Raw genomic sequence first — 17626 nt, forward strand, 5'->3', positions numbered from 1 at the left:
AAATCCCAGCTTTCCAGGAAGAGCTCGTTTATGTTATGGAGAGTTCCAAATGCCCACTTCCTTTTTTCTGCCGCTGCAAGGGTCCCTAGGAGAAGACAGTCGGAAGATTCCCGGAAGAGGTACTTTTCAAGGATTACCTGCAGGCCAACTCTCTCTCTTTCTGATCCAGGTGTAAACGACCATTAGACTGTTGAGGGAAGCAAGAGTTATTTTCCACCACTGGGAGGAGCTAATTTTCTGTCATTTGCATACCATGAATTAAGCCTCCTGAGAGACCAACAAAAATAGCCAATGCTGACTGTATTTCAAGTCATCATGGCGGGGTATTGGGAAAAGTTTTCAATTAGCAATAATCACGCCTCGGTTAAACCTCATGGGCTACGATACTGCCACTGCGCAAAGTTAAAGGAGTTCAGGTCACCAAGAAATCCCCGCTTTCCAGGAAGAGCTCGTTTATGTTATGGAGAGTTCCAAATGCCCACTTCCTTTCTTCCGCCGCTGCAAGGGTCCCTAGGAGAAGACAGTCGGAAGATTCCCGGAAGAGGTACTTTTCAAGGATTACCTGCAGGCCAACTCTCTCTTTCTGATCCAGGTGTAAACGACCATTAGACTGTTGAGGGAAGCAAGAGTTATTTTCCACCACTGGGAGGAGCTAATTTTCTGTCATTTGCATACCATGAATTAAGCCTCCTGAGAGACCAACAAAAATTGCCAATGCTGACTGTATTTCAAGTCATCATGGTGGGGTATTGGGAAAAGTTTTCAATTAGCAATAATCACGCCTCGGTTAAACCTCATGGGCTACGATACTGCCACTGCGCAAAGTTAAAGGAGTTCAGGTCACCAAGAAATCCCCGCTTTCCAGGAAGAGCTCGTTTATGTTATGGAGAGTTCCAAATGCCCACTTCCTTTTTTCTGCCGCTGCAAGGGTCCCTAGGAGAAGACAGTCGGAAGATTCCCGGAAGAGGTACTTTTCAAGGATTACCTGCAGGCCAACTCTCTCTCTTTCTGATCCAGGTGTAAACGACCATTAGACTGTTGAGGGAAGCAAGAGTAATTTTCCACCACTGGGAGGAGCTAATATTCTGTCATTTGCATACCATGAATTAAGCCTCCTGAGAGACCAACAAAAATTGCCAATGCTGACTGTATTTCAAGTCATCATGGCGGGGTATTGGGAAAAGTTTTCAATTAGCAATAATCACGCCTCGGTTAAACCTCATGGGCTACGATACTGCCACTGCGCAAAGTTAAAGGAGTTCAGGTCACCAAGAAATCCCCGCTTTCCAGGAAGAGCTCGTTTATGTTATGGAGAGTTCCAAATGCCCACTTCCTTTCTTCCGCCGCTGCAAGGGTCCCTAGGAGAAGACAGTCGGAAGATTCCCGGAAGAGGTACTTTTCAAGGATTACCTGCAGGCCAACTCTCTCTCTTTCTGATCCAGGTGTAAACGACCATTAGACTGTTGAGGGAAGCAAGAGTTATTTTCCACCACTGGGAGGAGCTAATTTTCTGTCATTTGCATACCATGAATTAAGCCTCCTGAGAGACCAACAAAAATAGCCAATGCTGACTGTATTTCAAGTCATCATGGCGGGGTATTGGGAAAAGTTTTCAATTAGCAATAATCACGCCTCGGTTAAACCTCATGGGCTACGATACTGCCACTGCGCAAAGTTAAAGGAGTTCAGGTCACCAAGAAATCCCCGCTTTCCAGGAAGAGCTCGTTTATGTTATGGAGAGTTCCAAATGCCCACTTCCTTTCTTCCGCCGCTGCAAGGGTCCCTAGGAGAAGACAGTCGGAAGATTCCCGGAAGAGGTACTTTTCAAGGATTACCTGCAGGCCAACTCTCTCTCTTTCTGATCCAGGTGTAAACGACCATTAGACTGTTGAGGGAAGCAAGAGTTATTTTCCACCACTGGGAGGAGCTAATTTTCTGTCATTTGCATACCATGAATTAAGCCTCCTGAGAGACCAACAAAAATTGCCAATGCTGACTGTATTTCAAGTCATCATGGTGGGGTATTGGGAAAAGTTTTCAATTAGCAATAATCACGCCTCGGTTAAACCTCATGGGCTACGATACTGCCACTGCGCAAAGTTAAAGGAGTTCAGGTCACCAAGAAATCCCCGCTTTCCAGGAAGAGCTCGTTTATGTTATGGAGAGTTCCAAATGCCCACTTCCTTTTTTCTGCCGCTGCAAGGGTCCCTAGGAGAAGACAGTCGGAAGATTCCCGGAAGAGGTACTTTTCAAGGATTACCTGCAGGCCAACTCTCTCTCTTTCTGATCCAGGTGTAAACGACCATTAGACTGTTGAGGGAAGCAAGAGTTATTTTCCACCACTGGGAGGAGCTAATTTTCTGTCATTTGCATACCATGAATTAAGCCTCCTGAGAGACCAACAAAAATAGCCAATGCTGACTGTATTTCAAGTCATCATGGCGGGGTATTGGGAAAAGTTTTCAATTAGCAATAATCACGCCTCGGTTAAACCTCATGGGCTACGATACTGCCACTGCGCAAAGTTAAAGGAGTTCAGGTCACCAAGAAATCCCCGCTTTCCAGGAAGAGCTCGTTTATGTTATGGAGAGTTCCAAATGCCCACTTCCTTTCTTCCGCCGCTGCAAGGGTCCCTAGGAGAAGACAGTCGGAAGATTCCCGGAAGAGGTACTTTTCAAGGATTACCTGCAGGCCAACTCTCTCTCTTTCTGATCCAGGTGTAAACGACCATTAGACTGTTGAGGGAAGCAAGAGTTATTTTCCACCACTGGGAGGAGCTAATTTTCTGTCATTTGCATACCATGAATTAAGCCTCCTGAGAGACCAACAAAAATTGCCAATGCTGACTGTATTTCAAGTCATCATGGTGGGGTATTGGGAAAAGTTTTCAATTAGCAATAATCACGCCTCGGTTAAACCTCATGGGCTACGATACTGCCACTGCGCAAAGTTAAAGGAGTTCAGGTCACCAAGAAATCCCCGCTTTCCAGGAAGAGCTCGTTTATGTTATGGAGAGTTCCAAATGCCCACTTCCTTTCTTCCGCCGCTGCAAGGGTCCCTAGGAGAAGACAGTCGGAAGATTCCCGGAAGAGGTACTTTTCAAGGATTACCTGCAGGCCAACTCTCTCTCTTTCTGATCCAGGTGTAAACGACCATTAGACTGTTGAGGGAAGCAAGAGTTATTTTCCACCACTGGGAGGAGCTAATTTTCTGTCATTTGCATACCATGAATTAAGCCTCCTGAGAGACCAACAAAAATTGCCAATGCTGACTGTATTTCAAGTCATCATGGCGGGGTATTGGGAAAAGTTTTCAATTAGCAATAATCACGCCTCGGTTAAACCTCATGGGCTACGATACTGCCATTGCGCAAAGTTAAAGGAGTTCAGGTCACCAAGAAATCCCCGCTTTCCAGGAAGAGCTCGTTTATGTTATGGAGAGTTCCAAATGCCCACTTCCTTTCTTCCGCCGCTGCAAGGGTCCCTAGGAGAAGACAGTCGGAAGATTCCCGGAAGAGGTACTTTTCAAGGATTACCTGCAGGCCAACTCTCTCTCTTTCTGATCCAGGTGTAAACGACCATTAGACTGTTGAGGGAAGCAAGAGTTATTTTCCACCACTGGGAGGAGCTAATTTTCTGTCATTTGCATACCATGAATTAAGCCTCATGAGAGACCAACAAAAATTGCCAATGCTGACTGTATTTCAAGTCATCATGGCGGGGTATTGGGAAAAGTTTTCAATTAGCAATAATCACGCCTCGGTTAAACCTCATGGGCTACGATACTGCCACTGCGCAAAGTTAAAGGAGTTCAGGTCACCAAGAAATCCCCGCTTTCCAGGAAGAGCTCGTTTATGTTATGGAGAGTTCCAAATGCCCACTTCTTTTCTTCCGCCGCTGCAAGGGTCCCTAGAAGAAGACAGTCGGAAGATTCCCGGAAGAGGTACTTTTCAAGGATTACCTGCAGGCCAACTCTCTCTCTTCCTGATCCAGGTGTAAACGACCATTAGACTGTTGAGGGAAGCAAGAGTTATTTTCCACCACTGGGAGGAGCTAATTTTCTGTCATTTGCATACCATGAATTAAGCCTCCTGAGAGACCAACAAAAATTGCCAATGCTGACTGTATTTCAAGTCATCATGGCGGGGTATTGGGAAAAGTTTTCAATTAGCAATAATCACGCCTCGGTTAAACCTCATGGGCTACGATACTGCCACTGCGCAAAGTTAAAGGAGTTCAGGTCACAAAGAAATCCCCGCTTTCCAGGAAGAGCTCGTTTATGTTATGGAGAGTTCCAAATGCCCACTTCCTTTCTTCCGCCGCTGCAAGGGTCCCTAGGAGAAGACAGTCGGAAGATTCCCGGAAGAGGTACTTTTCAAGGATTACCTGCAGGCCAAATCTCTCTCTTTCTGATCCAGGTGTAAACGACCATTAGACTGTTGAGGGAAGCAAGAGTTATTTTCCACCACTGGGAGGAGCTAATTTTCCGTCATTTGCATACCATGAATTAAGCCTCCTGAGAGACCAACAAAAATTGCCAATGCTGACTGTATTTCAAGTCATCATGGCGGGGTATTGGGAAAAGTTTTCAATTAGCAATAATCACGCCTCGGTTAAACCTCATGGGCTACAATACTGCCACTGCGCAAAGTTAAAGGAGATCAGGTCACCAAGAAATCCCCGCTTTCCAGGAAGAGCTTGTTTATGTTATGGAGAGTTCCAAATGCCCACTTCCTTTCTTCCGCCGCTGCAAGGGTCCCTAGGAGATGACAGTCGGAAGATTCCCGGAAGAGGTACTTTTCAAGGATTACCTGCAGGCCAACTCTCTCTCTTTCTGATCCAGGTGTAAACGACCATTAGACTTTTGAGGGAAGCAAGAGTTATTTTCCACCACTGGGAGGAGCTAATTTTCTGTCATTTGCATACCATGAATTAAGCCTCCTGAGAGACCAACAAAAATTGCCAATGCTGACTGTATTTCAAGTCATCATGGCGGGGTATTGGGAAAAGTTTTCAATTAGCAATAATCACGCCTCGGTTAAACCTCATGGGCTACGATACTGCCACTGCGCAAAGTTAAAGGAGTTCAGGTCACCAAGAAATCCCCGCTTTCCAGGAAGAGCTCGTTTATGTTATGGAGAGTTCCAAATGCCCACTTCCTTTCTTCCGCCGCTGCAAAGGTCCCTAGGAGAAGACAGTCGGAAGATTCCCGGAAGAGGTACTTTTCAAGGATTACCTGCAGGCCAACTCTCTCTCTTTCTGATCCAGGTGTAAACGACCATTAGACTGTTGAGGGAAGCAAGAGTTATTTTCCACCACTGGGAGGAGCTAATTTTCTGTCATTTGCATACCATGAATTAAGCCTCCTGAGAGACCAACAAAAATTGCCAATGCTGACTGTATTTCAAGTCATCATGGCGGGGTATTGGGAAAAGTTTTCAATTAGCAATAATCACGCCTCGGTTAAACCTCATGGGCTACGATACTGCCACTGCGCAAAGTTAAAGGAGTTCAGGTCACCAAGAAATCCCCGCTTTCCAGGAAGAGCTCGTTTATGTTATGGAGAGTTCCAAATGCCCACTTCCTTTCTTCCGCCGCTGCAAGGGTCCCTAGGAGAAGACAGTCGGAAGATTCCCGGAAGAGGTACTTTTCAAGGATTACCTGCAGGCCAACTCTCTCTCTTTCTGATCCAGGTGTAAACGACCATTAGACTGTTGAGGGAAGCAAGAGTTATTTTCCACCACTGGGAGGAGCTAATTTTCTGTCATTTGCATACCATGAATTAAGCCTCCTGAGAGACCAACAAAAATTGCCAATGCTGACGGTATTTCAAGTCATCATGGCGGGGTATTGGGAAAAGTTTTCAATTAGCAATAATCCCGCCTCGGTTAAACCTCATGGGCTACGATACTGCCACTGCGCAAAGTTAAAGGAGTTCAGGTCACCAAGAAATCCCCGCTTTCCAGGAAGAGCTCGTTTATGTTATGGAGAGTTCCAAATGCCCACTTCCTTTCTTCCGCCGCTGCAAGGGTCCCTAGGAGAAGACAGTCGGAAGATTCCCGGAAGAGGTACTTTTCAAGGATTACCTGCAGGCCGACTCTCTCTCTTTCTGATCCAGGTGTAAACGACCATTAGACTGTTGAGGGAAGCAAGAGTTATTTTCCACCACTGGGAGGAGCTAATTTTCTGTCATTTGCATACCATGAATTAAGCCTCCTGAGAGACCAACAAAAATTGCCAATGCTGACTGTATTTCAAGTCATCATGGCGGGGTATTGGGAAAAATTTTCAATTAGCAATAATCACGCCTCGGTTAAACCTCATGGGCTACAATACTGCCACTGCGCAAAGTTAAAGGAGTTCAGGTCACCAAGAAATCACCGCTTTCCAGGAAGAGCTCGTTTATGTTATGGAGAGTTCCAAATGCCCACTTCCTTTCTTCCGCCGCTGCAAGGGTCCCTAGGAGAAGACAGTCAGAAGATTCCCGGAAGAGGTACTTTTCAAGGATTACCTGCAGGCCAACTCTCTCTCTTTCTGATCCAGGTGTAAACGACCATTAGACTGTTGAGGGAAGCAAGAGTTATTTTCCACCACTGGGAGGAGCTAATTTTCTGTCATTTGCATACCATGAATTAAGCCTCCTGAGAGACCAACAAAAATTGCCAATGCTGACTGTATTTCAAGTCATCATGGCGGGGTATTGGGAAAAATTTTCAATTAGCAATAAGCACGCCTCGGTTAAACCTCATGGGCTACGATACTGCCACTGCGCAAAGTTAAAGGAGTTCAGGTCACCAAGAAATCCACGCTTTCCAGGAAGAGCTCGTTTATGTTATGGAGAGTTCCAAATGCCCACTTCCTTTCTTCCGCCGCTGCAAGGGTCCCTAGGAGAAGACAGTCGGAAGATTCCCGGAAGAGGTACTTTTCAAGGATTACCTGCAGGCCAACTCTCTCTCTTTCTGATCCAGGTGTAAACGACCATTAGACTGTTGAGGGAAGCAAGAGTTATTTTCCACCACTGGGAGGAGCTAATTTTCTGTCATTTGCATACCATGAATTAAGCCTCCTGAGAGACCAACAAAAATTGCCAATGCTGACTGTATTTCAAGTCATCATGGTGGGGTATTGGGAAAAGTTTTCAATTAGCAATAATCACACCTCATTTAAACCTCATGGGCTACGATACTGCCACTGCGCAAAGTTAAAGGAGTTCAGGTCACCAAGAAATCCCCGATTTCCAGGAAGAGCTCATTTATGTTATGGAGAGTTCCAAATGCCCACTTCCTTTCTTCCGCCGCTGCAAGGGTCCCTAGGAGTAGACAGTCGGAAGATTCCCGGAAGAGGTACTTTTCAAGGATTACCTGCAGGCCAACTCTCTCTCTTTCTGATCCAGGTGTAAACGACCATTAGACTGTTGAGGGAAGCAAGAGTTCTTTTCCACCACTGGGAGGAGCTAATTTTCTGTCATTTGCATACCATGAATTAAGCCTCCTGAGAGACCAACAAAAATTGCCAATGCTGACTGTATTTCAAGTCATCATGGCGGGGTATTGGGAAAAGTTTTCAAATAGCAATAAACACGCCTCGGTTAAACCTCATGGGCTACAATACTGCCACTGCGCAAAGTTAAAGGAGTTCAGGTCACCAAGAAATCCCCGCTTTCCAGGAAGAGCTCGTTTATGTTATGGAGAGTTCCAAATGCCCACTTCCTTTCTTCCGCCGCTGCAAGGGTCCCTAGGAGAAGACAGTCGGAAGATTCCCGGAAGAGGTACTTTTCAAGGATTACCTGCAGGCCAACTCTCTCTCTTTCTGATCCAGGTGTAAACGACCATTAGACTGTTGAGGGAAGCAAGAGTTATTTTCCACCACTGGGAGGAGCTAATTTTCTGTCATTTGCATACCATGAATTAAGCCTCCTGAGAGACCAACAAAAATTGCCAATGCTGACTGTATTTCAAGTCATCATGGCGGGGTATTGGGAAAAGTTTTCAATTAGCAATGATCACGCCTCGGTTAAACCTCATGGGCTACGATACTGCCACTGCGCAAAGTCAAAGGAGTTCAGGTCACCAAGAAATCCCCGCTTTCCAGGAAGAGCTCGTTTATGTTATGGAGAGTTCCAAATGCCCACTTCCTTTCTTCCGCCACTGCAAGGGTCCCTAGGAGAAGACAGTCGGAAGATTCCCGGAAGAGGTACTTTTCAAGGATTACCTGCAGGCCAACTCTTTCTCTTTCTGATCCAGGTGTAAACGACCATTAGACTGTTGAGGGAAGCAAGAGTTATTTTCCACCACTGGGAGGAGCTAATTTTCTGTCATTTGCATACCATGAATTAAGCCTCCTGAGAGACCAACAAAAATTGCCAATGCTGACTGTATTTCAAGTCATCATGGCGGGGTATTGGGAAAAGTTTTCAATTAGCAATAATCACGCCTCGGTTAAACCTCATGGGCTACGATACTGCCACTGCGCAAAGTTAAAGGAGTTCAGGTCACCAAGAAATCCCCGCTTTCCAGGAAGAGCTCGTTTATGTTATGGAGAGTTCCAAATGCCCACTTCCTTTCTTCCGCCGCTGCAAGGGTCCCTAGGAGAAGACAGTCGGAAGATTCCCGGAAGAGGTACTTTTCAAGGTTTACCTGCAGGCCAACTATCTCTCTTTCTGATCCAGGTGTAAACGACCATTAGACTGTTGAGGGAAGCAAGAGTTATTTTCCACCACTGGGAGGAGCTAATTTTCTGTCATTTGCATACCATGAATTAAGCCTCCTGAGAGACCAACAAAAATTGCCAATGCTGACTGTATTTCAAGTCATCATGGCGGGGTATTGGGAAAAGTTTTCAATTAGCAATAATCACGCCTCGGTTAAACCTCATGGGCTACGATACTGCCACTGCGCAAAGTTAAAGGAGTTCAGGTCACCAAGAAATCCCCGCTTTCCAGGAAGAGCTCGTTTATGTTATGGAGAGTTCCAAATGCCCACTTCCTTTCTTCCGCCGCTGCAAGGGTCCCTAGGAGAAGACAGTCGGAAGATTCCCGGAAGAGGTACTTTTCAAGGTTTACCTGCAGGCCAACTATCTCTCTTTCTGATCCAGGTGTAAACGACCATTAGACTGTTGAGGGAAGCAAGAGTTATTTTCCACCACTGGGAGGAGCTAATTTTCTGTCATTTGCATACCATGAATTAAGCCTCCTGAGAGACCAACAAAAATTGCCAATGCTGACTGTATTTCAAGTCATCATGGCGGGGTATTGGGAAAAGTTTTCAATTAGCAATAATCACGCCTCGGTTAAACCTCATGGGCTACGATACTGCCACTGCGCAAAGTTAAAGGAGTTCAGGTCACCAAGAAATCCCCGCTTTCCAGGAAGAGCTCGTTTATGTTATGGAGAGTTCCAAATGCCCACTTCCTTTCTTCCGCCGCTGCAAGGGTCCCTAGGAGAAGACAGTCGGAAGATTCCCGGAAGAGGTACTTTTCGAAGATTACCTGCAGGCCGACTCTCTCTCTTTCTGATCCAGGTGTAAACGACCATTAGACTGTTGAGGAAAGCAAGAGTTATTTTCCACCACTGGGAGGAGCTAATTTTCTGTCATTTGCATACCATGAATTAAGCCTCCTGAGAGACCAGCAAAAATTGACAATGCTGACTGTATTTCAAGTCATCATAGCAGGGTATTGGGAAAAGTTTTCAATTAGCAATAATCACGCCTCGGATAAACCTCATGGGCTACGATACTGCCACTGCGCAAAGTTAAAGGAGTTCAGGTCACCAAGAAATCCCCGCTTTCCAGGAAGAGCTCGTTTATGTTATGGAGAGTTCCAAATGCCCACTTCCTTTCTTCCGCCGCTGCAAGGGTCCCTAGGAGAAGACAGTCGGAAGATTCCCGGAAGAGGTACTTTTCAAGGATTACCTGCAGGCCAACTCTTTCTCTTTCTGATCCAGGTGTAAACGACCATTAGACTGTTGAGGGAAGCAAGAGTTATTTTCCACCACTGGGAGGAGCTAATTTTCTGTCATTTGCATACCATGAATTAAGCCTCCTGAGAGACCAACAAAAATTGCCAATGCTGACTGTATTTCAAGTCATCATGGCAGGGTATTGGGAAAAGTTTTCAATTAGCAATAATCACGCCTCGGTTAAACCTCATGGGCTACGATACTGCCACTGCGCAAAGTTAAAGGAGTTCAGGTCACCAAGAAATCCCCGCTTTCCAGGAAGAGCTCGTTTATGTTATGGAGAGTTCCAAATGCCCACTTCCTTTCTTCCGCCGCTGCAAGGGTCCCTAGGAGAAGACAGTCGGAAGATTCCCGAAAGAGGTACTTTTCAAGGATTACCTGCAGGCCAACTCTCTCTCTTTCTGATCCAGGTATAAACGACCATTAGACTGTTGAGGGAAGCAAGAGTTATTTTCCACCACTGGGAGGAGCTAATTTTCTGTCATTTGCATACCATGAATTAAGCCTCCTGAGAGACCAACAAATATTGCCAATGCTGACTGTATTTCAAGTCATCATGGCGGGGTATTGGGAAACGTTTTCAATTAGCAATAATCACGCCTCGGTTAAACCTCATGGGCTACGATACTGCCACTGCGCAAAGTTAAAGGAGTTCAGGTCACCAAGAAATCCCCGCTTTCCAGGAAGAGCTCGTTTATGTTATGGAGAGTTCCAAATGCCCACTTCCTTTCTTCCGCCGCTGCAAGGGTCCCTAGGAGAAGACAGTCGGAAGATTCCCGGAAGAGGTACTTTTCAAGGATTACCTGCAGGCCAACTCTCTCTCTTTCTGATCCAGGTGTAAACGACCATTAGACTGTTGAGGGAAGCAAGAGTTATTTTCCACCACTGGGAGGAGCTAATTTTCTGTCATTTGCATACCATGAATTAAGCCTCCTGAGAGACCAACAAAAATTGCCAATGCTGACTGTATTTCAAGTCATCATGGCGGGGTATTGGGAAAAGTTTTCAATTAGCAACAATCACGCCTCGGTTAAACCTCATGGGCTACGATACTGCCACTGCGCAAAGTTAAAGGAGTTCAGGTCACCAAGAAATCCCCGCTTTCCAGGAAGAGCTCGTTTATGTTATGGAGAGTTCCAAATGCCCACTTCCTTTCTTCCGCCGCTGCAAGGGTCCCTAGGAGAAGACAGTCGGAAGATTCCCGGAAGAGGTACTTTTCAAGGATTACCTGCAGGCCAACTCTCTCTCTTTCTGATCCAGGTGTAAACGACCATTAGACTGTTGAGGGAAGCAAGAGTTATTTTCCACCACTGGGAGGAGCTAATTTTCTGTCATTTGCATACCATGAATTAAGCCTCCTGAGAGACCAACAAAAATTGCCAATGCTGACTGTATTTCAAGTCATCATGGCGGGGTATTGGGAAAAGTTTTCAATTAGCAATAATCACGCCTCGGTTAAACCTCATGGGCTACGATACTGCCACTGCGCAAAGTTAAAGGAGTTCAGGTCACCAAGAAATCCCCGCTTTCCAGGAAGAGCTCGTTTATGTTATGGAGAGTTCCAAATGCCCACTTCCTTTCTTCCGCCGCTGCAAGGGTCCCTAGGAGAAGACAGTCGGAAGATTCCCGGAAGAGGTACTTTTCAAGGATTACCTGCAGGCCAACTCTCTCTCTTTCTGATCCAGGTGTAAACGACCATTAGACTGTTGAGGGAAGCAAGAGTTATTTTCCACCACTAGGAGGAACTAATTTTCTGTCATTTGCATACCATGAATTAAGCCTCCTGAGAGACCAACAAAAATTGCCAATGCTGACTGTATTTCAAGTCATCATGGCGGGGTATTGGGAAAAGTTTTCAATTAGCAATAATCACGCCTCGGTTAAACCTCATGGGCTACGATACTGCCACTGCGCAAAGTTAAAGGAGTTCAGGTCACCAAGAAATCCCCGCTTTCCAGGAAGAGCTCGTTTATGTTATGGAGAGTTCCAAATGCCCACTTCCTTTCTTCCGCCGCTGCAAGGGTCCCTAGGAGAAGACAGTCGGAAGATTCCCGGAAGAGGTACTTTTCAAGGATTACCTGCAGGCCAACTCTCTCTCTCTTTCTGATCCAGGTGTAAACGACCATTAGACTGTTGAGGGAAGCAAGAGTTATTTTCCACCACTAGGAGGAACTAATTTTCTGTCATTTGCATACCATGAATTAAGCCTCCTGAGAGACCAACAAAAATTGCCAATGCTGACTGTATTTCAAGTCATCATGGCGGGGTATTGGGAAAAGTTTTCAATTAGCAATAATCACGCCTCGGTTAAACCTCATGGGCTACGATACTGCCACTGCGCAAAGTTAAAGGAGTTCAGGTCACCAAGAAATCCCCGCTTTCCAGGAAGAGCTCGTTTATGTTATGGAGAGTTCCAAATGCCCAATTCCTTTCTTCCGCCGCTGCAAGGGTCCCTAGGAGAAGACAGTCGGAAGATTCCCGAAAGAGGTACTTTTCAAGGATTACCTGCAGGCCAACTCTCTCTCTTTCTGATCCAGGTGTAAACGACCATTAGACTGTTGAGGGAAGCAAGAGTTATTTTCCACCACTGGGAGGAGCTAATTTTCTGTCATTTGCATACCATGAATTAAGCCTCCTGAGAGACCAACAAAAATTGCCAATGCTGACTGTATTTCAAGTCATCATGGCGGGGTATTGGGAAAAGTTTTCAATTAGCAATAATCACGCCTCGGTTAAACCTCATGGGCTACGATACTGCCACTGCGCAAAGTTAAAGGAGTTCAGGTCACCAAGAAATCCCCGCTTTCCAGGAAGAGCTCGTTTATGTTATGGAGAGTTCCAAATGCCCACTTCCTTTCTTCCGCCGCTGCAAGGGTCCCTAGGAGAAGACAGTCGGAAGATTCCCGGAAGAGGTACTTTTCAAGGTTTACCTGCAGGCCAACTATCTCTCTTTCTGATCCAGGTGTAAACGACCATTAGACTGTTGAGGGAAGCAAGAGTTATTTTCCACCACTGGGAGGAGCTAATTTTCTGTCATTTGCATACCATGAATTAAGCCTCCTGAGAGACCAACAAAAATTGCCAATGCTGACTGTATTTCAAGTCATCATGGCGGGGTATTGGGAAAAGTTTTCAATTAGCAATAATCACGCCTCGGTTAAACCTCATGGGCTACGATACTGCCACTGCGCAAAGTTAAAGGAGTTCAGGTCACCAAGAAATCCCCGCTTTCCAGGAAGAGCTCGTTTATGTTATGGAGAGTTCCAAATGCCCACTTCCTTTCTTCCGCCGCTGCAAGGGTCCCTAGGAGAAGACAGTCGGAAGATTCCCGGAAGAGGTACTTTTCGAAGATTACCTGCAGGCCGACTCTCTCTCTTTCTGATCCAGGTGTAAACGACCATTAGACTGTTGAGGAAAGCAAGAGTTATTTTCCACCACTGGGAGGAGCTAATTTTCTGTCATTTGCATACCATGAATTAAGCCTCCTGAGAGACCAGCAAAAATTGACAATGCTGACTGTATTTCAAGTCATCATAGCAGGGTATTGGGAAAAGTTTTCAATTAGCAATAATCACGCCTCGGATAAACCTCATGGGCTACAATACTGCCACTGCGCAAAGTTAAAGGAGTTCAGGTCACCAAGAAATCCCCGCTTTCCAGGAAGAGCTCGTTTATGTTATGGAGAGTTCCAAATGCCCACTTCCTTTCTTCCGCCGCTGCAAGGGTCCCTAGGAGAAGACAGTCGGAAGATTCCCGGAAGAGGTACTTTTCAAGGATTACCTGCAGGCCAACTCTTTCTCTTTCTGATCCAGGTGTAAACGACCATTAGACTGTTGAGGGAAGCAAGAGTTATTTTCCACCACTGGGAGGAGCTAATTTTCTGTCATTTGCATACCATGAATTAAGCCTCCTGAGAGACCAACAAAAATTGCCAATGCTGACTGTATTTCAAGTCATCATGGCAGGGTATTGGGAAAAGTTTTCAATTAGCAATAATCACGCCTCGGTTAAACCTCATGGGCTACGATACTGCCACTGCGCAAAGTTAAAGGAGTTCAGGTCACCAAGAAATCCCCGCTTTCCAGGAAGAGCTCGTTTATGTTATGGAGAGTTCCAAATGCCCACTTCCTTTTTTCTGCCGCTGCAAGGGTCCCTAGGAGAAGACAGTCGGAAGATTCCCGGAAGAGGTACTTTTCAAGGATTACCTGCAGGCCAACTCTCTCTCTTTCTGATCCAGGTGTAAACGACCATTAGACTGTTGAGGGAAGCAAGAGTTATTTTCCACCACTGGGAGGAGCTAATTTTCTGTCATTTGCATACCATGAATTAAGCCTCCTGAGAGACCAACAAAAATAGCCAATGCTGACTGTATTTCAAGTCATCATGGCGGGGTATTGGGAAAAGTTTTCAATTAGCAATAATCACGCCTCGGTTAAACCTCATGGGCTACGATACTGCCACTGCGCAAAGTTAAAGGAGTTCAGGTCACCAAGAAATCCCCGCTTTCCAGGAAGAGCTCGTTTATGTTATGGAGAGTTCCAAATGCCCACTTCCTTTCTTCCGCCGCTGCAAGGGTCCCTAGGAGAAGACAGTCGGAAGATTCCCGGAAGAGGTACTTTTCAAGGATTACCTGCAGGCCAACTCTCTCTCTTTCTGATCCAGGTGTAAACGACCATTAGACTGTTGAGGGAAGCAAGAGTTATTTTCCACCACTGGGAGGAGCTAATTTTCTGTCATTTGCATACCATGAATTCAGCCTCCTGAGAGACCAACAAAAATTGCCAATGCTGACTGTATTTCAAGTCATCATGGCGGGGTATTGGGAAAAGTTTTCAATTAGCAATAATCACGCCTCGGTTAAACCTCATGGGCTACGATACTGCCACTGCGCAAAGTTAAAGGAGTTCAGGTCACCAAGAAATCCCCGCTTTCCAGGAAGAGCTCGTTTATGTTATGGAGAGTTCCAAATGCCCACTTCCTTTCTTCCGCCGCTGCAAGGGTCCCTAGGAGAAGACAGTCGGAAAATTCCCGGAAGAGGTACTTTTCAAGGATTACCTGCAGGCCAACTCTCTCTCTTTCTGATCCAGGTGTAAACGACCATTAGACTGTTGAGGGAAGCAAGAGTTATTTTCCACCACTGGGAGGAGCTAATTTTCTGTCATTTGCATACCATGAATTAAGCCTCCTGAGAGACCAACAAAAATTGCCAATGCTGACTGTATCTCAAGTCATCATGGCGGGGTATTGGGAAAAGTTTTCAATTAGCAATAATCACGCCTCGGTTAAACCTCATGGGCTACGATACTGCCACTGCGCAAAGTTAAAGGAGTTCAGGTCACCAAGAAATCCCCGCTTTCCAGGAAGAGCTCGTTTATGTTATGGAGAGTTCCAAATGCCCACTTCCTTTCTTCCGCCGCTGCAAGGGTCCCTAGGAGAAGACAGTCGGAAGATTCCCGGAAGAGGTACTTTTCAAGGATTACCTGCAGGCCAACTCTCTCTCTTTCTGATCCAGGTGTAAACGACCATTAGACTGTTGAGGGAAGCAAGAGTTATTTTCCACTACTGGGAGGAGCTAATTTTCTGTCATTTGCATACCATGAATTAAGCCTCCTGAGAGACCAACAAAAATTGCCAATGCTGACTGTATTTCAAGTCATCATGGCGGGGTATTGGGAAAAGTTTTCAATTAGCAATTATCACGCCTCGGTTAAACCTCATGGGCTACGATACTGCCACTGCGCAAAGTTAAAGGAGTTCAGGTCACCAAGAAATCCCCGCTTTCCAGGAAGAGCTCGTTTATGTTATGGAGAGTTCCAAATGCCCACTTCCTTTTTTCCGCCGCTGCAAGGGTCCCTAGAAGAAGACAGTCGGAAGATTCCCGGAAGAGGTACTTTTCAAGGATTACCTGCAGGCCAACTCTCTCTCTTTCTGATCCAGGTGTAAACGACCATTAGACTGTTGAGGGAAGCAAGAGTTATTTTCCACCACTGGGAGGAGCTAATTTTCTGTCATTTGCATACCATGAATTAAGCCTCCTGAGAGACCAACAAAAATTGCCAATGCTGACTGTATTTCAAGTCATCATGGCGGGGTATTGGGAAAAGTTTTCAATTAGCAATAATCACGCCTCGGTTAAACCTCATGGGCTACGATACTGCCACTGCGCAAAGTTAAAGGAGTTCAGGTCACAAAGAAATCCCCGCTTTCCAGGAAGAGCTCGTTTATGTTATGGAGAGTTCCAAATGCCCACTTCCTTTCTTCCGCCGCTGCAAGGGTCCCTAGGAGAAGACAGTCGGAAGATTCCCGGAAGAGGTACTTTTCAAGGATTACCTGCAGGCCAAATCTCTCTCTTTCTGATCCAGGTGTAAACGACCATTAGACTGTTGAGGGAAGCAAGAGTTATTTTCCACCACTGGGAGGAGCTAATTTTCCGTCATTTGCATACCATGAATTAAGCCTCCTGAGAGACCAACAAAAATTGCCAATGCTGACTGTATTTCAAGTCATCATGGCGGGGTATTGGGAAAAGTTTTCAATTAGCAATAATCACGCCTCGGTTAAACCTCATGGGCTACAATACTGCCACTGCGCAAAGTTAAAGGAGATCAGGTCACCAAGAAATCCCCGCTTTCCAGGAAGAGCTTGTTTATGTTATGGAGAGTTCCAAATGCCCACTTCCTTTCTTCCGCCGCTGCAAGGGTCCCTAGGAGATGACAGTCGGAAGATTCCCGGAAGAGGTACTTTTCAAGGATTACCTGCAGGCCAACTCTCTCTCTTTCTGATCCAGGTGTAAACGACCATTAGACTTTTGAGGGAAGCAAGAGTTATTTTCCACCACTGGGAGGAGCTAATTTTCTGTCATTTGCATACCATGAATTAAGCCTCCTGAGAGACCAACAAAAATTGCCAATGCTGACTGTATTTAAAGTCATCATGGCGGGGTATTGGGAAAAGTTTTCAATTAGCAATAATCACGCCTCGGTTAAACCTCATGGGCTACGATACTGCCACTGCGCAAAGTTAAAGGAGTTCAGGTCACCAAGAAATCCCCGCTTTCCAGGAAGAGCTCGTTTATGTTATGGAGAGTTCCAAATGCCCACTTCCTTTCTTCCGCCGCTGCAAAGGTCCCTAGGAGAAGACAGTCGGAAGATTCCCGGAAGAGGTACTTTTCAAGGATTACCTGCAGGCCAACTCTCTCTCTTTCTGATCCAGGTGTAAACGACCATTAGACTGTTGAGGGAAGCAAGAGTTATTTTCCACCACTGGGAGGAGCTAATTTTCTGTCATTTGCATACCATGAATTAAGCCTCCTGAGAGACCAACAAAAATTGCCAATGCTGACTGTATTTCAAGTCATCATGGCGGGGTATTGGGAAAAGTTTTCAATTAGCAATAATCACGCCTCGGTTAAACCTCATGGGCTACGATACGGCCACTGCGCAAAGTTAAAGGAGTTCAGGTCACCAAGAAATCCCCGCTTTCCAGGAAGAGCTCGTTTATGTTATGGAGAGTTCCAAATGCCCACTTCCTTTCTTCCGCCGCTGCAAGGGTCCCTAGGAGAAGACAGTCGGAAGATTCCCGGAAGAGGTACTTTTCAAGGATTACCTGCAGGCCAACTCTCTCTCTTTCTGATCCAGGTGTAAACGACCATTAGACTGTTGAGGGAAGC

At 45.9% G+C, this 17626-nt stretch overlaps 41 non-coding genes across 41 annotated transcripts; all 41 read right to left on the reverse strand.

Annotated features, from left to right (window-relative positions):
- Nucleotides 1-263: 263 nt before the first annotated feature.
- LOC142304547 (U4 spliceosomal RNA) lies at nt 264-404 on the reverse strand. The gene has a single exon (XR_012753204.1). It is a non-coding gene; the product is annotated as a U4 spliceosomal RNA (small nuclear RNA).
- Nucleotides 405-686: 282 nt separating this feature from the next.
- LOC142304589 (U4 spliceosomal RNA) lies at nt 687-827 on the reverse strand. The gene has a single exon (XR_012753244.1). It is a non-coding gene; the product is annotated as a U4 spliceosomal RNA (small nuclear RNA).
- Nucleotides 828-1111: 284 nt separating this feature from the next.
- On the reverse strand, nt 1112-1252 carry LOC142305113 (U4 spliceosomal RNA). Its single transcript, XR_012753748.1, has one exon. It is a non-coding gene; the product is annotated as a U4 spliceosomal RNA (small nuclear RNA).
- A 284-nt stretch (nt 1253-1536) lies between these two features.
- On the reverse strand, nt 1537-1677 carry LOC142304548 (U4 spliceosomal RNA). Its single transcript, XR_012753205.1, has one exon. It is a non-coding gene; the product is annotated as a U4 spliceosomal RNA (small nuclear RNA).
- Nucleotides 1678-1961: 284 nt separating this feature from the next.
- On the reverse strand, nt 1962-2102 carry LOC142304591 (U4 spliceosomal RNA). The gene has a single exon (XR_012753246.1). It is a non-coding gene; the product is annotated as a U4 spliceosomal RNA (small nuclear RNA).
- A 284-nt stretch (nt 2103-2386) lies between these two features.
- On the reverse strand, nt 2387-2527 carry LOC142304549 (U4 spliceosomal RNA). Its single transcript, XR_012753206.1, has one exon. It is a non-coding gene; the product is annotated as a U4 spliceosomal RNA (small nuclear RNA).
- A 284-nt stretch (nt 2528-2811) lies between these two features.
- LOC142304592 (U4 spliceosomal RNA) lies at nt 2812-2952 on the reverse strand. Its single transcript, XR_012753247.1, has one exon. It is a non-coding gene; the product is annotated as a U4 spliceosomal RNA (small nuclear RNA).
- Nucleotides 2953-3236: 284 nt separating this feature from the next.
- Nucleotides 3237-3377, reverse strand: LOC142305294 (U4 spliceosomal RNA). Its single transcript, XR_012753917.1, has one exon. It is a non-coding gene; the product is annotated as a U4 spliceosomal RNA (small nuclear RNA).
- A 284-nt stretch (nt 3378-3661) lies between these two features.
- Nucleotides 3662-3802, reverse strand: LOC142304890 (U4 spliceosomal RNA). The gene has a single exon (XR_012753533.1). It is a non-coding gene; the product is annotated as a U4 spliceosomal RNA (small nuclear RNA).
- A 284-nt stretch (nt 3803-4086) lies between these two features.
- Nucleotides 4087-4227, reverse strand: LOC142305114 (U4 spliceosomal RNA). The gene has a single exon (XR_012753749.1). It is a non-coding gene; the product is annotated as a U4 spliceosomal RNA (small nuclear RNA).
- A 284-nt stretch (nt 4228-4511) lies between these two features.
- Nucleotides 4512-4652, reverse strand: LOC142304464 (U4 spliceosomal RNA). Its single transcript, XR_012753124.1, has one exon. It is a non-coding gene; the product is annotated as a U4 spliceosomal RNA (small nuclear RNA).
- A 284-nt stretch (nt 4653-4936) lies between these two features.
- Nucleotides 4937-5077, reverse strand: LOC142305115 (U4 spliceosomal RNA). Its single transcript, XR_012753750.1, has one exon. It is a non-coding gene; the product is annotated as a U4 spliceosomal RNA (small nuclear RNA).
- A 284-nt stretch (nt 5078-5361) lies between these two features.
- On the reverse strand, nt 5362-5502 carry LOC142305116 (U4 spliceosomal RNA). The gene has a single exon (XR_012753751.1). It is a non-coding gene; the product is annotated as a U4 spliceosomal RNA (small nuclear RNA).
- A 284-nt stretch (nt 5503-5786) lies between these two features.
- Nucleotides 5787-5927, reverse strand: LOC142304651 (U4 spliceosomal RNA). The gene has a single exon (XR_012753306.1). It is a non-coding gene; the product is annotated as a U4 spliceosomal RNA (small nuclear RNA).
- A 284-nt stretch (nt 5928-6211) lies between these two features.
- LOC142304606 (U4 spliceosomal RNA) lies at nt 6212-6352 on the reverse strand. The gene has a single exon (XR_012753261.1). It is a non-coding gene; the product is annotated as a U4 spliceosomal RNA (small nuclear RNA).
- Nucleotides 6353-6636: 284 nt separating this feature from the next.
- LOC142304717 (U4 spliceosomal RNA) lies at nt 6637-6777 on the reverse strand. The gene has a single exon (XR_012753368.1). It is a non-coding gene; the product is annotated as a U4 spliceosomal RNA (small nuclear RNA).
- A 284-nt stretch (nt 6778-7061) lies between these two features.
- Nucleotides 7062-7202, reverse strand: LOC142304836 (U4 spliceosomal RNA). The gene has a single exon (XR_012753485.1). It is a non-coding gene; the product is annotated as a U4 spliceosomal RNA (small nuclear RNA).
- A 284-nt stretch (nt 7203-7486) lies between these two features.
- LOC142304745 (U4 spliceosomal RNA) lies at nt 7487-7627 on the reverse strand. Its single transcript, XR_012753395.1, has one exon. It is a non-coding gene; the product is annotated as a U4 spliceosomal RNA (small nuclear RNA).
- Nucleotides 7628-7911: 284 nt separating this feature from the next.
- Nucleotides 7912-8052, reverse strand: LOC142304624 (U4 spliceosomal RNA). Its single transcript, XR_012753279.1, has one exon. It is a non-coding gene; the product is annotated as a U4 spliceosomal RNA (small nuclear RNA).
- A 284-nt stretch (nt 8053-8336) lies between these two features.
- LOC142305117 (U4 spliceosomal RNA) lies at nt 8337-8477 on the reverse strand. Its single transcript, XR_012753752.1, has one exon. It is a non-coding gene; the product is annotated as a U4 spliceosomal RNA (small nuclear RNA).
- Nucleotides 8478-8761: 284 nt separating this feature from the next.
- On the reverse strand, nt 8762-8902 carry LOC142305118 (U4 spliceosomal RNA). Its single transcript, XR_012753753.1, has one exon. It is a non-coding gene; the product is annotated as a U4 spliceosomal RNA (small nuclear RNA).
- A 284-nt stretch (nt 8903-9186) lies between these two features.
- Nucleotides 9187-9327, reverse strand: LOC142305119 (U4 spliceosomal RNA). The gene has a single exon (XR_012753754.1). It is a non-coding gene; the product is annotated as a U4 spliceosomal RNA (small nuclear RNA).
- Nucleotides 9328-9611: 284 nt separating this feature from the next.
- On the reverse strand, nt 9612-9752 carry LOC142304789 (U4 spliceosomal RNA). The gene has a single exon (XR_012753437.1). It is a non-coding gene; the product is annotated as a U4 spliceosomal RNA (small nuclear RNA).
- A 284-nt stretch (nt 9753-10036) lies between these two features.
- On the reverse strand, nt 10037-10177 carry LOC142304489 (U4 spliceosomal RNA). The gene has a single exon (XR_012753149.1). It is a non-coding gene; the product is annotated as a U4 spliceosomal RNA (small nuclear RNA).
- Nucleotides 10178-10461: 284 nt separating this feature from the next.
- Nucleotides 10462-10602, reverse strand: LOC142304719 (U4 spliceosomal RNA). The gene has a single exon (XR_012753370.1). It is a non-coding gene; the product is annotated as a U4 spliceosomal RNA (small nuclear RNA).
- A 284-nt stretch (nt 10603-10886) lies between these two features.
- On the reverse strand, nt 10887-11027 carry LOC142305344 (U4 spliceosomal RNA). The gene has a single exon (XR_012753965.1). It is a non-coding gene; the product is annotated as a U4 spliceosomal RNA (small nuclear RNA).
- A 284-nt stretch (nt 11028-11311) lies between these two features.
- LOC142305120 (U4 spliceosomal RNA) lies at nt 11312-11452 on the reverse strand. The gene has a single exon (XR_012753755.1). It is a non-coding gene; the product is annotated as a U4 spliceosomal RNA (small nuclear RNA).
- A 284-nt stretch (nt 11453-11736) lies between these two features.
- On the reverse strand, nt 11737-11877 carry LOC142305121 (U4 spliceosomal RNA). Its single transcript, XR_012753756.1, has one exon. It is a non-coding gene; the product is annotated as a U4 spliceosomal RNA (small nuclear RNA).
- Nucleotides 11878-12163: 286 nt separating this feature from the next.
- LOC142305123 (U4 spliceosomal RNA) lies at nt 12164-12304 on the reverse strand. The gene has a single exon (XR_012753758.1). It is a non-coding gene; the product is annotated as a U4 spliceosomal RNA (small nuclear RNA).
- Nucleotides 12305-12588: 284 nt separating this feature from the next.
- Nucleotides 12589-12729, reverse strand: LOC142305124 (U4 spliceosomal RNA). Its single transcript, XR_012753759.1, has one exon. It is a non-coding gene; the product is annotated as a U4 spliceosomal RNA (small nuclear RNA).
- Nucleotides 12730-13013: 284 nt separating this feature from the next.
- Nucleotides 13014-13154, reverse strand: LOC142305125 (U4 spliceosomal RNA). Its single transcript, XR_012753760.1, has one exon. It is a non-coding gene; the product is annotated as a U4 spliceosomal RNA (small nuclear RNA).
- Nucleotides 13155-13438: 284 nt separating this feature from the next.
- Nucleotides 13439-13579, reverse strand: LOC142304817 (U4 spliceosomal RNA). The gene has a single exon (XR_012753464.1). It is a non-coding gene; the product is annotated as a U4 spliceosomal RNA (small nuclear RNA).
- A 284-nt stretch (nt 13580-13863) lies between these two features.
- Nucleotides 13864-14004, reverse strand: LOC142304491 (U4 spliceosomal RNA). The gene has a single exon (XR_012753150.1). It is a non-coding gene; the product is annotated as a U4 spliceosomal RNA (small nuclear RNA).
- A 284-nt stretch (nt 14005-14288) lies between these two features.
- On the reverse strand, nt 14289-14429 carry LOC142304550 (U4 spliceosomal RNA). The gene has a single exon (XR_012753207.1). It is a non-coding gene; the product is annotated as a U4 spliceosomal RNA (small nuclear RNA).
- A 284-nt stretch (nt 14430-14713) lies between these two features.
- Nucleotides 14714-14854, reverse strand: LOC142305126 (U4 spliceosomal RNA). The gene has a single exon (XR_012753761.1). It is a non-coding gene; the product is annotated as a U4 spliceosomal RNA (small nuclear RNA).
- A 284-nt stretch (nt 14855-15138) lies between these two features.
- LOC142305268 (U4 spliceosomal RNA) lies at nt 15139-15279 on the reverse strand. Its single transcript, XR_012753892.1, has one exon. It is a non-coding gene; the product is annotated as a U4 spliceosomal RNA (small nuclear RNA).
- Nucleotides 15280-15563: 284 nt separating this feature from the next.
- LOC142305322 (U4 spliceosomal RNA) lies at nt 15564-15704 on the reverse strand. Its single transcript, XR_012753944.1, has one exon. It is a non-coding gene; the product is annotated as a U4 spliceosomal RNA (small nuclear RNA).
- Nucleotides 15705-15988: 284 nt separating this feature from the next.
- Nucleotides 15989-16129, reverse strand: LOC142305128 (U4 spliceosomal RNA). Its single transcript, XR_012753762.1, has one exon. It is a non-coding gene; the product is annotated as a U4 spliceosomal RNA (small nuclear RNA).
- Nucleotides 16130-16413: 284 nt separating this feature from the next.
- Nucleotides 16414-16554, reverse strand: LOC142304465 (U4 spliceosomal RNA). Its single transcript, XR_012753125.1, has one exon. It is a non-coding gene; the product is annotated as a U4 spliceosomal RNA (small nuclear RNA).
- A 284-nt stretch (nt 16555-16838) lies between these two features.
- LOC142304795 (U4 spliceosomal RNA) lies at nt 16839-16979 on the reverse strand. Its single transcript, XR_012753443.1, has one exon. It is a non-coding gene; the product is annotated as a U4 spliceosomal RNA (small nuclear RNA).
- Nucleotides 16980-17263: 284 nt separating this feature from the next.
- Nucleotides 17264-17404, reverse strand: LOC142305339 (U4 spliceosomal RNA). Its single transcript, XR_012753961.1, has one exon. It is a non-coding gene; the product is annotated as a U4 spliceosomal RNA (small nuclear RNA).
- Nucleotides 17405-17626: the final 222 nt, after the last annotated feature.

Source organism: Anomaloglossus baeobatrachus, chromosome 4 (assembly GCF_048569485.1).
Source record: "Anomaloglossus baeobatrachus isolate aAnoBae1 chromosome 4, aAnoBae1.hap1, whole genome shotgun sequence".
In the NCBI taxonomy this organism is placed as follows: domain Eukaryota; kingdom Metazoa; phylum Chordata; class Amphibia; order Anura; family Aromobatidae; genus Anomaloglossus; species Anomaloglossus baeobatrachus.